The following is a 14,250-nucleotide window of genomic DNA, read 5'->3' on the forward strand; positions in this document are numbered from 1 at the left end:
CTCAAACTAAAGTTTGAAGTAAAATCAGAGTCTAGTACCTTCAAAGCCATGGTCAAATACTAGATTTCTCATCCTTTTTCCTTTATGCAATCTGATTGCTTTGCTTGAACCTTAGCTAACAACAATGCAGAGATGCATTTGGAATCCCAGGTCCTTTCCCTGCAATCCTAGAGAGACACCCAGCAGATAAAGTTGGTGAGCAGAGCAGTTACATAGTCTGGATTTTATGCAAGCTTCCACAAAATTGCTTCTTTGAATTGAACTATCCAGCATGAATTGGTAAGATAGTACTAGGAGATCAGGGGGGTCTCCCAGTCCAGTAAGAGTTCAGCTCAACATAGAAACTCTCCAATTACTTTGATGATTTGGGAAGGGGAAGAGAAGGAGAATTTTACATTTCTATTCATTATTAATGAACTCTCAGAAGAAGCAAGAGTATCATAAAATGGAAAGTAGACACACCATTTGTGTACTCAGTCATTCAACCGAGATTGGCCAAAGTAAGATGGGTCACAGGGTACAAGAGAATTTCTTGTCTTGAATCCTGGTTCCGGAGGGCCCAAAGTGGAAATGGCTGAATATAGGGCTGCCTTGCAAAAAAATGAACCTGTATAAAGAGGCTATTTTCTTACCTGACTTTAGCTATTGACTACACAAAAGAAAGCGGTGTAGGATTGTGATTTTATCTCAGTGACATGTGTGTGGTTGGATGGAGAGCTCACCTGGAAAGAAATATTCAAATCCACTTTCACTCAACCAGTTTAATTCTGGGCTGAATTTACGTAGTGACAATGGATTTGAGCCCAGTCCCCTGCAGGATGGCCTGCATTTTAACACAGAGAGAACCGATGAGTATAATTGATATTCGTAGTTCCCAGGCCACTGGAGAGCAGTCATACATTGGTCTGAGCCAGGAAAGCCTTCTGTTGGGTCATGTTATTGCTTATAAGCCAGATGCAGGCTAACTTTTCATTCTTTTGATTATTCTAACAAGAAAAAAAATGTTCTACAGGTGTTTGTCTCTGCGTGGCCAATGATTATTCCTAGTTTGCAAAAGGCTGTGTATCTAAGCTTAGCTGTCTAGATAAACTCTCCTGAGATTTCCTAATGGTTTCTAGCTTCTGACCTCCCTGCTTGGATTGCTCCTGCTTTGGACTGGTTTTGAGGACCTTTGGAGATGAAGATTCCACGTCTCTTTGTTAATCTTTTCCACTGTTTGCTACCAGATGAGGGGAGGGTTGGTATCTGCTGGAAGAGGAATTAAGGATACGTCCAACATGGGGCAACAAAGATCAGGGTCTACTTTCAATCCAGAGTTTGGAGCCTGGAAAATAGTTTGTGGAGAGTGGAGTCAGTGCGTTGAGTCATGAAAGAGTCACTGGGAAGAGGATCTTAAGTATATGGTCACTAAGATGAAGAGAGTCTGTGAAGTGGGAAACAGAACAGAATGATAGAAAGCAAGGCTGGGCAGGGGTCTAGCTAAATTCTAGTCAGAGAATGTTCGAGTGGACACAGATGGTTCTGCTAACTCTTGGCAACCAGGGTTGGATTTTCGAGCTCTGGACCACGGTTCTTGACTCTACCACTTCTAGTTCTAATTCCGTGTGCACTGGCTGAAACTTTTTTTTTTTTGCGGTACGCGGGCCTCTCACTGTTGTGGCCTCTCCCGTTGCAGAACACAGGCTCCGGACGCGCAGGCTCAGCGGCCATGGCTCACGGGCCCAGCCGCTCCGCGGCATGTGGGATCTTCCCGGACCGGGACACGAACCCGTGTCCCCTGAATCGGCAGGTGGACTCTCAACCACTGCGCCACCAGGGAAGCCCTGGTTGAAACTTTGATAGCTGCCAGATGTTATCCTAACTTCCTATATTTAGTCTTTGAAACAACCCTTTGAGTTTGTGCTGCTGTTATCATCCCCATTTTACAGATAGGAAGACTGAAGCTCAGCAAATTCAAGTAGCCTATCTGAAGTCTCACAGCTGTAAAGCAGCTGAGCCAGGGTTCAAGGAGGAGAGTGGGAGAGAGGAGAGAAGTTACAATTGTGAGATTGCAACTTAAAAGGACAAAACTTTGGTTCCCATATACCCTTTCCTCAGGAAGTAAATCTGTTAGTTTGAGGGTGTTTTAGAGGTTTCATCACATAGCATTATAAATACTCCATGTGACAGGCAGAATTTTAGTCCAGATGAACCCCACCCCTTCCCCCCACCCCCACCCCTACCCCTGGTGTTACTTCTGTGAATATGTTAAGTTACATGGCACAGGGGCTTTGTAGATGTAAATCAGATTACTAGTCAGCTGACCTTAAAATAGCAATTCATCTTGGGTTATCCTGGGGAGCCGAATGCAATCACATGAGACTTTTGAAGCAGAGATCTTTCTCTGGATAGTAGTAGAAGGGGAATTCAGAGGTTTGAAATATGAGGATCCCATGTGCTATTGTTGCCTTGAACCTGAAGGAACCCATGTGTCAAGGCTCTGCAAGGCACTGAATTCTATTCAAAACCTGAATAAGCTTGGAAGTGGAATTTTCCTTGGAGCCTCCAGGAATAACTAGAGGGCTATTCCTGACCACCCTCCTTCACTACCCTGCTAATAGTTTAGGCTTCTCTGTTACATGCTCTCAGAGCAACATGTACTTTTCTGTACTTATTTGCAGAATTATTTGTTCCATGTTTTTCCTTTCCACTAGATTGTCTACTTTAGGACAGTCCTCATTTCTGTATTGCTCACCCCAGTACAGCACCTGTCACAGAGTAGTTTGGCTTTAAATATCTGTTGAATGAATCAAAGAGTATTCCTTTTGACTCATTCTCTGTTTGGAAATATCAAAGGGCTCAACCCATGTAAAGGTCAATAGAAAAAAAGGTTAAATGTCCCTCTTCCTGACACCCAACTTTAATGGCATTTCCCAAAGTGTCAACCTTCTATTAATATTCAAACTAAAGAAATGACCAAGGACAGGAAACTAAAATGGGAACTGTTGACAATAAGAAAAGAATAGCTAGGACTCATAGCTCCTGGTTCTGTTTCTTTAAATGCGTTTCAGACTTGTTTCCAGAGAGTAGCAGCCGAGAGGAAGAATGTGATGGCTATCTGATGCCCACATAATTGTTCATTTCCAAGCAGACAGCCTTTGCTATAAACATTAAGTTTTTTTCCTTTTATTTGTTTTCCCCCTTTTGCTTAAGTAAAAGTAATTACGTTTGCATTAGATTAAGCACCGGCTTATTTTTGTGCAAAACAATGGAGAACTTTTTCCCTTTTCACTCTGTATTCACTATGTCATCTTGACAGTCGCGCTGCGGAGTCATCTTGCAGACTTGGAGCTATGTCCTGGGACACATCTGCTTGCCCTTTGCAGAAGGACAAGGGGGCAGGTAGGAAGGGATATGAAAAGAAGAGACTGGAGTGACCAGTTGACTCGGATTAGCAAAATCAAAAGTAGTGTAAGAATGCTTTTGGTTCTGCTTTCCTGGGAGGTTCCATGAAGAGCTAAGTTTTTTCAATAGTCAGTTAATGCAGTAAATAAGTAATTAAATTGTTTGTGACCCCAGTCATTCATTTCTGTTTCTTGTGTGCTTTGTGGCCAGTGGGCCTCCAAAGTTTTCCCCAGATCCTTAAGTTCCCTCTCTCCTCATAGTTTTCTTGGGTAGATTCTTGGACAAGATTTTCTCACTACCTTGAGACACCACAGTAAGTTGAGAAGCCTGGGGAGCTTCTGTAGAGGGACTGGGAGGGGTAAAGGCTGGGGGGAGGGTAGGGCTCCCTGAAGCCTCTGAAGAGGGAGAGCAACGACCTTCTGGGTCAGCAGTGACCGGGGAGCTCTGACATTAGGAATCTAATGATAATCGGAACATGCGAACAGAACCTTCCCTTTCACTGTGGAAGGCGCACCTCTTATTTTCCTCAGGGGGCTTACAGATAGTTCTGAGCTACTGGGTCTGGTCCGAATGACTAGATTTATTAGCACAGGAAGGTTTCTTTGGGGTCAAGACTTTAGTTGGAACTCTTCCCAAATTTCACTGCTACTCGTGTCTTCTTTGTACCTGGGAAACTGTGTGGGTCACGTGGAGATAGAAACTCAGAGAAGGTAGGGGTAGACTTCATGCTCTGCCGTTTACTGGTTGTGGGAACATCAGCACATTATCGAGTGCAGCAGGCTTCAGTTTCTTTACTAGTAACTGGGCGCGATCATGTTCAGTTCTGAGGATAGTTGTGAAGAAAAAAAGATGAGATAATGTGGAAAGAACATCAACACAGTTCCTGGTATATAATAATCTTCCCAAAAAGAGTGGCCAGAAAATCCCCCAGACCATATCTTTGGTGGGTTATGTCAGTAGCTAAGAGAGCACCCCTATTTCCATTGACTTAAGACGCTACAGTTTAATCCTGAGCTTTACTGTTTAACCTTTCATTTTATCCTCAGACTTGTCCTTTAAGGTAGGAACATACTTTGTTTTTCTTTCTTGGTTAACTTAGAGTTTTGTCCTTCAAACTGTCTCCCCCAGTGGGACCTGCCTTAGGCCGCACAGTCCCGTTTCCATATTTCCTCGTTAACAGGTGTCACCTACCAACTGGCACTTGCCATCTACCTCTACAAGGACCAAATTATGAACTGCTGCAGCTTCTGACCTTCACAACCCCCTGAAAGGAGTTCAGGGTGGAGACCAGGAATGAGCCACTCTGTGCTCTGGGAAAAACTGGCAGAACATGTCTTCAGATAGTTCGATATTTTCAGGAGATGATTTTATGAGCCCAATTCTTGCATTGTCTCATATCTACTGCAGAAAAGCACTAAAATCCTTTATGGTGACGTCTGCTCCTCATGACTCACAGTAACGTTCATGAGACTAGCAGAAACCTTCTGCAAAAAATACGTGCTTGGAGACTTCCCTGGTGGCACAGTGGTTAAGAATCTCCCTGCCAATGCAGGGTACATGGGTTCGAGCCCTGGTCCGGGAAGATCCCACATACCACGGAGCAGCTAAGCCTGCGAGCCACAACTACTGAGCCTGTGTGCCACAACTACTGAAGCCTGCACACCTAGAGCCCGTGCTCCACAACAAGAGAAGCCACTGCAATGAGAGGCCCGTGCACTGCAACGAAGAGTAGCTTCTGTTCGCCGCAGCTAGAGAAAAGCCTGCGTGCAGCAACGAAGACACAATGCAGCCTAAAGTAAATTAAAAAAAAAATGTGCTTGATTGCGTGTACTCCCCCTTCACCAAAATCACATATATACTGACCTTTCCCCATCCTACCTTTCTGGAGCAGTTTCTTGGAGCTAGAAGAGAAAGAACTTAGAATGAATTTTTTTGAGCACCTATTCTTGGCTGACAGCCTACAGATGAGATCTTCTTTGATCCTCACGCAGCCCCTGTGAGGAAGGTTTTACTAATATCCCCATATTGGAGATGTGAACATAGAGGTTGGGAAGGTTTAAGCCATAGTGTCTGACACAAAAGCACTTGTTCTTTTAATGAAACCGACTCTCTCTCCCTATGTTTTGAGGGACAAGAAGGTGGATTCTGAAAGCGGGACAGAGTAGAATCTGTGCATCCTTAATGCCTGTGAGCATAAGAAAATTATCCCTTTCCATTCAGGAAAAGAGACTTCCTGCAATGCTCAAATAACTTACCTTCTCTCCCTGAAATGATTAATCCTTACCCCTTGAGAGGTGATGAAAAGGGTCCTACAGAGGACAACGTGTGTGAGGGCTCCTGTGTTGAAGGGCTCAGCTCCACTGGCTTTGGATTCTCCATGACAAAGCACAGACCTGTGAATTATAGGTATTGTTCCTTGATCCCTGACAAAAACCTCCAGTTTCTCTTCTTATGTAACTGCAGAAAGCCCTGTGTTTAGTAAAGTATTGTGTGTCCCTTAGCCATGTGTTACATTCAGAAACAAGGGTTTGGTATGCAGAGTCTTAGTAATGGGCTGAAATGAGACCATTTCTCTTTGCTGACAGCATTCCATTAAGCATTCAAACCCATACTCAGCCATTGTTCAGGACATATTCACAGTCCTTTGGGGGGGGTTAGTTACAAGACATTGTGTTATGAAGGGAATCTGGGCTCCCAAAATCCACAGCAGATTGATATACTTGACAAGTTAGTTCTAAAATTACCTTTTGTTCGGTATAAGTCAACATAATTCAGTTAGGCTTTGTGTCTTTTTTTTTCTTTTCCCTCTCACTGTATAAAACTAAACCTCAGCGTTGTTTCATAACATCCTGCTATTCCTCTAATTATTTTTTGGATTACTTAGCAAAACCTCCCACTAATTGGCATGCTGATTCCTCATTGGTCTTGTGAGTGTAAATATTTACTGTAAAGTTGGCTGGGGCAATGTGGATAAGCACAGTAGCCACACCTCGAAGAGGACCTCTGATGGTGTGGGATGGGTGTGGCGGATCATACACAGTTGTAAACAATAGTATCTCTCTTGTAAGCACTTACAGTCCAATTTACCAAAAAAGTATTCCTGTAAAAGAAACCTAACGTCATAGGACAGAGCCTGCAATCTGCCTGGGAGGTGTGGCGCTTTGACGGGTTTATTCACTTTGAATCCACAGTCTGGCACATACTATGTAGTCAGTACATAGGAAACCAATCAATAAATAAATGAATGGTACAGTAGGCACATGAGAGACATAGACAGCATGGCATAAAAGAAAAATCACAGGCTTTAGAGCAAAAGGGAGAGAATTCTGGCTTCATTATTGTGTGACTTGGGGCTAGTCATTGATTATGTTTTCTCATATGTGAAATGGATAAGAATAAGCATTTCCTTCCTTGTGTGTGATGATTTAATGAGAAAATGTCTGAAAAGAACTCAGAATGAGTAAATGTGTATGTATGTGTATATGAATATATGTATATATGTATGTATTTATTTCCTCCCTTGTTCTAAAAAGGATTTGAGGTGACATACAAAAACATCCAAGTTATTAGGATTACGTATAAAAGTGGAGGAGAAAATATGAGTAAAGGGAAATTAAACATGGGGAAAAATATAATTAAATATAATTAAGGGTGAATGTAGTGCACAAATAGCAGGGTATATATGTATTTCTACAGAGTCTAGAAAATAACCACAAGTTTGTCTCAGAGCTTTCTAGTAAATAAAACAAAGAAGTTAACATGATAAGATACGTAATTCACATTCTTAGTCAAATAAAAACAAAATAACACTTCAGGAGACTGGTCCTAAGGAAAAAACAGAGGTTTGTTGTGAACTACATTCTCAATAACAGACTTCAGTGGGCTATTTCTTTTTTTGTTTTTTAATTAATTTTGATTGGAATGTAGTTGATTTATAATGTTGTGTTAGTTTCTGCTGTACAGAAAAGTGAATCGGTTATACATATCTATATATCCACTCTTTTTAGATTCTTTTCCCATATAGATCATTATAGGGTATTGAGTAGAGTTCCCTGTGCTATACAGTAGGTTCTTATTAGTTATGTATTTTATATATAGAAGTGTGTATATGTCAATCCCAATCTCCCAGTTTATCGCTCTCCCCCTTTCCCCTTTGGTAACCATAAGTTTGTTTTCTACATCTATGACCCTATTTCTGCTTTGTAAGTAAGTTCATTTGTACCATTTTTTTTAGATTCCACATATAAGCAATATCATATGATATTTGTCTTTCTCTGTCTGACTTAACTTCACTCAGTATGACAATCTCTAGGTCCATCCATGTCAGTGCAAATCTTTTTTATGGCTGAGTAATATTCCATTGTGTATATGTACCACATCTTCTTTATCCATTCATCTGTCAGTGGACATTTAGGTTGCTTCCATGTCCTGGCTATTGTAAACAGTGCTGCAATGAACATTGGGGTACATGTATGTTTTCAAGTTATGACTTTGTCCAGATATTACAGGAGTAGGCTATTTCTTATGGTGCATGTCAATGTGGGATCCAGTAAAATTATGCCTTAATATGGGAAAAGGAGGGCATTAAAAACCTACAGTCTAAAATTTAGATTTCTGATGGTAATACTTATTCCTACGGTAAATTTAATTTATACTTTTATTTCATTTTAGGAAGGCTATATAAAAAGAAGTCAAAGATAAAAGAAATGAGCAAACTGATGGTCAATCAGAAACGCTTTGTTACAGAGTTTATAAATAGGGATTTTTTTTTTTTTTTTTTTTTTTTTTTTTTTGCAGTATGCGGGCCTCTCACTGTTGTGGCCTCTCCCGTTGCGGAGCACAGGCTCCGGACGCGCAGGCTCAGCGGCCATGGCTCACGGGGCCAGCCGCTCCGCGGCATGTGGGATCCTCCCAGACCGGGGCACGAACCCGTGTCCCCTGCATCGGCAGGCGGACTCTCAACCACTGCGCCACCAGGGAAGCCCAATAGGGATTTTTTAAGTAGGAGTTTTGGAGAAAAAAAATTGCTTACTTGATATCAATTACAATGATTATGATTTAGAGATATTTTTAATAACTCACTTTTTATTTGCTATTTTTGTTGTATATTTTACTTCTACATAAGTTATAAACTCCACAAAATGTTGCCATTATTATTGCCTTAAGTAGTCAATAATCTTTTATATTCCCCTATGTTTACCTTTTCTGGTGTGGTTTATCCTTTCTTGGACTTCCATGATTTCATCTGCAATTTTTTCCTTTTAGCTTGAGGAAATTCCTTTAGTATTTCCTACAGTAGAAGTCTGTTCCAGTAAATCCTCTCATGTCTATTTGAGAATATCCTTCTTTTGCCTTTTTAAAAAAAATTACTTTTACCAGGTATGGAATTCTAGGTTTAGCAGTTTTGTTTTTGTTTGTTTGTTTCTTTTGTTTTGTTTTGGCATTTTAAGAACACCATTACAATTTCTTATGGCAAACATGGTTTCTGCTGAGAAGTCAATTGTCATTTTAATTGTTGCTTTGCTGAGGAAAATGTGTTTTTACTTCCTTCTGGCTGGCCGATTTTAAGATTTTTCTCTTCTTTTTTTTCTTTGTGTTTGTTTGTTTGTTTTCAACAGTTAGACTCTTATGTGCCCAGGTATCATTCATCCTGCTTCTGATTCACTGAACTTCTTCATCTGTGCATTAATGTCTTTCATCAGATTTCAGAATTTCTCGATCACTAATTTTTCATATAATGCTCTGTCTTGGTGTCCTTGTCTTTTATTTCTTGGAATCTAACTATGTGTATGTTAGATCTTTTCATGTATTACATGTTGCATGATTTTTTTCTATTAATTTTTTTTTTACTCTTGTGCTTTAGTTTGGATTATTAATACTGTCTTTCACTGTGTCTCATCTAGCCTGTTCTAGACCTGTATGTATTAGTTATCATTCTCCAGAGAAAAGAAGATTCTTTTTCTATATGGGGTTGACCCTTGAACAATGCGGGGGTTGGTGTGCTGACACTCCTACTCAGTCAAAAATGTGCGTATAACTTACAGTTGGCTCTCTGCATACATTGTTCCTCCGTATATCTTCAGTTCCTCCATATCCATGGTTCCACATCTCCATATCCGTGGCGTACTGTAGTATTTGCTATTGAAAAAAATCCTCATATAAATGGATGCACAGTTCTTTCTCTAAATATATATGGTGGGAGAGGGAGGGAGAGTAGAAGAGACAGACACATTTATTATAAGGAATTGGCTTATACTGTTATGGAGGCTAACAAATCCCAAGATCTGCAGTTGGCAGGCTGGAGGTCCAAGAGAGCTGATGGAAAGTTCCAGGAAAGCTAGGAAATTTCCAGTCCAAATGCTGGCAAGCCTGATATCTAGGAAGAGCCGATATTTCAGTTTGAGTCCAAAGGCATGGAGAATATGATGTCCCAGCTCAAGACAGTTCCCTCTTACCCACCTGAGGGCCAACCTTTTTGTTCTATTCAGATCTTCAACTGATTGGATTGCTCACATTAGTGTGGGAAATCTGCTTTACTCAGTCTTCTGATTCAAATGTTAATTTCATCCAGAAACACCCTCACAAACATACCCAGAATAATGTTTGACCAAATATCTGGGCATCCATGGCCCAATCAAATTGACATCATCACACCCATCTAATGAGTTTTCAATTTGATTTATATTTTTCACAATAGAAGGAAGGAACAACAAGGGAAGATCCCAATCTACTCCTCTTACAGATGTTTTAAGAGGTAGGATTTGTCCTTTGTAAAACTGAGGAGTTTACTGAGGACATGCCCCTAGAAAGAAGGCCATCCTTATTCTTCAGAAGTGGCCAACAGAAAACTTCTGACTGCCTGGTTAATAGTAAGTGCTCAATAATTGTTAGTTCCCTTGAAATTTCTTAAAGAATTTAGCATATGCTTGGTGTATAATAGGTAGCAAATACAAATACTCTTTTCCTTCCATACCACTTACTAGACATGTGACCCTGAGCAAGTTACTTCTCTGTGTTTTTAAAAGCCAAGGTACACTGACATAAGAGTAATACTAATTTTGGGGTTGTTGTGACAATTAAATGTGTTAATATATGCAAAATGCTTAGAATAATGCCTAGAACAGAGAAAATATTAAATAGCTGTTGTGTGTACTATTACTGCTGTTACTGTTGTTATAATCATTCTCTGCCATAGTCAATGCATTTTCTAGAAGTTGTAGTGGGATAACTAGAACATCAGAGACATGGTTCTATTTTCCTGCTATTTTCTGTATGTCTACCATTCCACATGTAAAATGAGGAGTTTTCCTTAAATGGCCACATTCTCTTCCAGTTTGACCGTTTTCTGATTTTTATAAGCTCAGATGAGCTCAGCTTATAGAGTTGACTGTCAGTGATTCAGGTATGGTTGAGGATTATGTAGTAAATCAGGCATTAGGCATATTAACAGCATTGGTGACACTCCTTATCCATCTCTAGGCCTCGATACAAACTCCCATTAAGAGAATATCAGAAAAAGTGGACTTAAGGAGCAATATGTACCAATTAGGACTGGATATATAATCACTTTGGAGGCACAGAAAAATAAATGTTTTGCTATATCATGGAATAATAACCACCAGCTTTCATTGAGGGCTTAACGGGCATTACATCAGTGAACCTTTTAATAGCTCTTTGAAGTAAGCAATATTATTAGCACTGTTTTACAGAGGAGGAAATTAAAAGGCTCTGACAGCTTGAACTGCACAGTGATGTGGACAAATATGTGGCAGTACTGGGACTTGAATCTAGGTCCAGTTAACTCCAAAGTCCAACTGGTGAATCCATAGGGTGTGCTATTTCCTGAACTATGGCTATGGTCGGATCATCTCCCAGTTGTGCCTGAAACTATTCAGTAATACTTTTTAAGTTCTAACTTTGTGTATCCCTTCAAAGGAAATACCTTCTGATTCCATTACCTTTCTCTTATTCTCAGCCAGTCATTATCTGCTTCTCATACCTGACAGAATCTGAATGCACCAGCAGAGCCACATTTAATGGAAAACGTTTTAGGACCATTACCCAGCCAGTTTCTGTGGGAACAAATGCCAGCCCAATATTAGGCTCATTTTCAGTTCTATTAAATTTCTAACAAATTATCATTTTACAAGAAGCATTTCATCCTGACATAATAGACTTATCTATTTTCTCCTCATTCCTTCAAAGACTGTAGATGTTGTTTGGGTGGGCCAGTCAATTACAGATACCAGTTCATACCAAGAGAAACATTACTTAAATATTACAGACCTGAACATGATGTGGATTGGACTATTTACGCATACTCTGGATGTCATAAATTCTGAGTTAAAACATTTTGTGAAGGCTTCAGTCATTTTAATAGATAATAGGCTTTAATAATTTTAATTAATTATTAATTATGTATTAATAATTTAAACACATAACTTAATAATTATGGCTTTCTTTTACATAGTGGTTTGGGCTGCCAAAATGATAAATCCCTGTTTTAAGGAACTAATTCTTGAACATTTTCCTTATATGCAAGAAAGGATAATTTGACAATAGAATCTTTGTGAAAGAATCAGAGATATATTTTCCATTCACTTGCAATTTCTTGAATGCTGTAATCTAGCTATATTTATAGGGAATTCATCTTGCTGCACTGTTGATTGTTTCATGGAGGACATGCTTTTTTTTATTGAAGTATAGTTGATTTACAATGTTGTGTTAGTTTCAGGTATACAGCAAAGTGATTTAGTTATATATATATATATATATATATATATATATATATATATATATATATATTAAAGATTCTTTTCCCTTATAGGTTATTAAAAATATTGAATATAATTTTTTAAGGCAGACCACCACCATTTGGAAAACTGTGTGGTGTAAAGCGAAGAAACTCTGGATTTTAAATAGGCAAATCTAGGTTCTAGATACCATTTAGTCTCTGAACAGTTGAAGTTGGGTAAGTCACTTCATCTATAAAAGGATGGAGTGGAATTAAATGCTTTTAGGTCCCTTCTTGCTTGAATATATCTAAATGTAGGCAGGCAAATTTTGTGCTCCATCCATTTTCAAGAGATGTTCAGAATTTTTACTTTGGTCATTGATGTGTAGGTGCTGTTGTGAAAAAATTTATGAACATCTGAGTCTACCATGTTAGCATTTTTCAGAAGGAAGATAAGTAATACTCCCTTCTGTGCTTTCTGGGTTCAAAAACAATTAAGAGATGAACTAATTATAAAATAGGATTCCATACCTGTGCCTAAAAAATCTTGCCAACACTCTATACTTTACACTCCCACCCATCCTGCAGTCTCTAACTTGGGCTATCCCAACTAAGGAAAAGTTTAGGTCTAGGGCTTCCCTGGTGGTGCAGTGGTTGAGAATCTGCCTGCCAATGCAGGGGACACGGGTTCGAGCCCTGGTCTGGGAAGATCCCACATGCCGTGGAGCAACTAGGCCTGTGAGCCACAACTACTGAGCCTGCGCATCTGGAGCCTGTGCTCTGCAACAAGAGAGGCCGCGACAGTGAGAGGCCCGTGCACCGCGATGAAGAGTGGCCCCTGCTTGCTGCAACTAGAGAAAGCCCTCACACAGAAACGAAGACCCAACACAGCCAAAAGAAAAAAAAAATTTAGGTCTACAGATCAGACATAATTGTTCTGGATTGTTGCCTCATATTAGTCAGGGATTGAGAATTAAGAACAGAAAAAAAAAAGAGCATCTCCAAGGCATGCAAACCTTTAAAAGATTGGTTCTACCTAACAGAGAAATGTGGGCCATTGGCAAGCACATGTCATGAAAAGTTTTTGAGCGGTGGAGTGATATGTTTGATGTGAAAATTAAAAATTTATTGAAATGGGGGAGGTCACAGAGCAGGGAAGACACTAAAGTTGTTATTGCAAGGTAATAAGGACTTCTGCTTGGTGGTGTCAGTGGGAGCAGAAACTATATGAGGTGAAAAAAGGAGGACTGATCAGGAGGAAATGACACCTGACTGAACATGGAGAGAAGAGTCAGAAGCACTTGAGATTTAAAACATGTTGCTTGGAAAGTGATGGTACTGTTAACATTTCGAAGTCAGATGTAAGCATTTTAAGTTTACTTTGTTGGTGGGCCATCCAGCTGGAACCATGAAGAAGTGTGCTGGAGCACCAGTCAGAATGGCCATCATCAAAAAATCTAGAAACAATAAATGCTGGAGAGGGTGTGGAAAAAAGGGAACACTCTTGCACTGCTGGTGGGAATGTGAATTGGTATAGCCACTATGGAGAACAGTATGGAGGTTCCTTAAAAAACTACAAATAGAACTACCATATGACCCAGCAATCCCACTACTGGGCATATACCCTGAGAAAACCATAATTCAAAAAGAGACATGTACCAAAATGTTCATTGCAGCTCTATTCACAATAGCCTGGAGATGGAAACAACCTAAGTGTCCATCATCGGATGAATGGATAAAGAAGATGTGGCACATATATACAGTGGAATATTACTCAGCCATAAAAAGAAACGAAATTGAGCTATTTGTAATGAGGTGGATAGACCTAGAGTCTGTCATACAGAGTGAAGTAAGTCAGAAAGAGAAAGACAAATACCGTATGCTAACACATATATAAGGAATTTAAGAAAAAATATGTCACGAAGAACCTAGGGGTAAAACAGGCATAAAGACACAGACCTACTTGAGAATGGACTTGAGGATATGGGGAGGGGGAAGGGTAAGATGTGACAAAGCGAGAGAGAGGCATGGACATATATACACTACCAAACGTAAGGTAGATAGATAGTGGGAAGCAGCCGCATAGCACAGGGAGATCAGCTCGGTGCTTTGTGACCACCTAGAGGGGTGGG

This window comes from Mesoplodon bidens (assembly GCF_964165515.1).
Source record: "Mesoplodon bidens genome assembly, chromosome: 7".
Lineage (NCBI taxonomy): Eukaryota > Metazoa > Chordata > Mammalia > Artiodactyla > Ziphiidae > Mesoplodon > Mesoplodon bidens.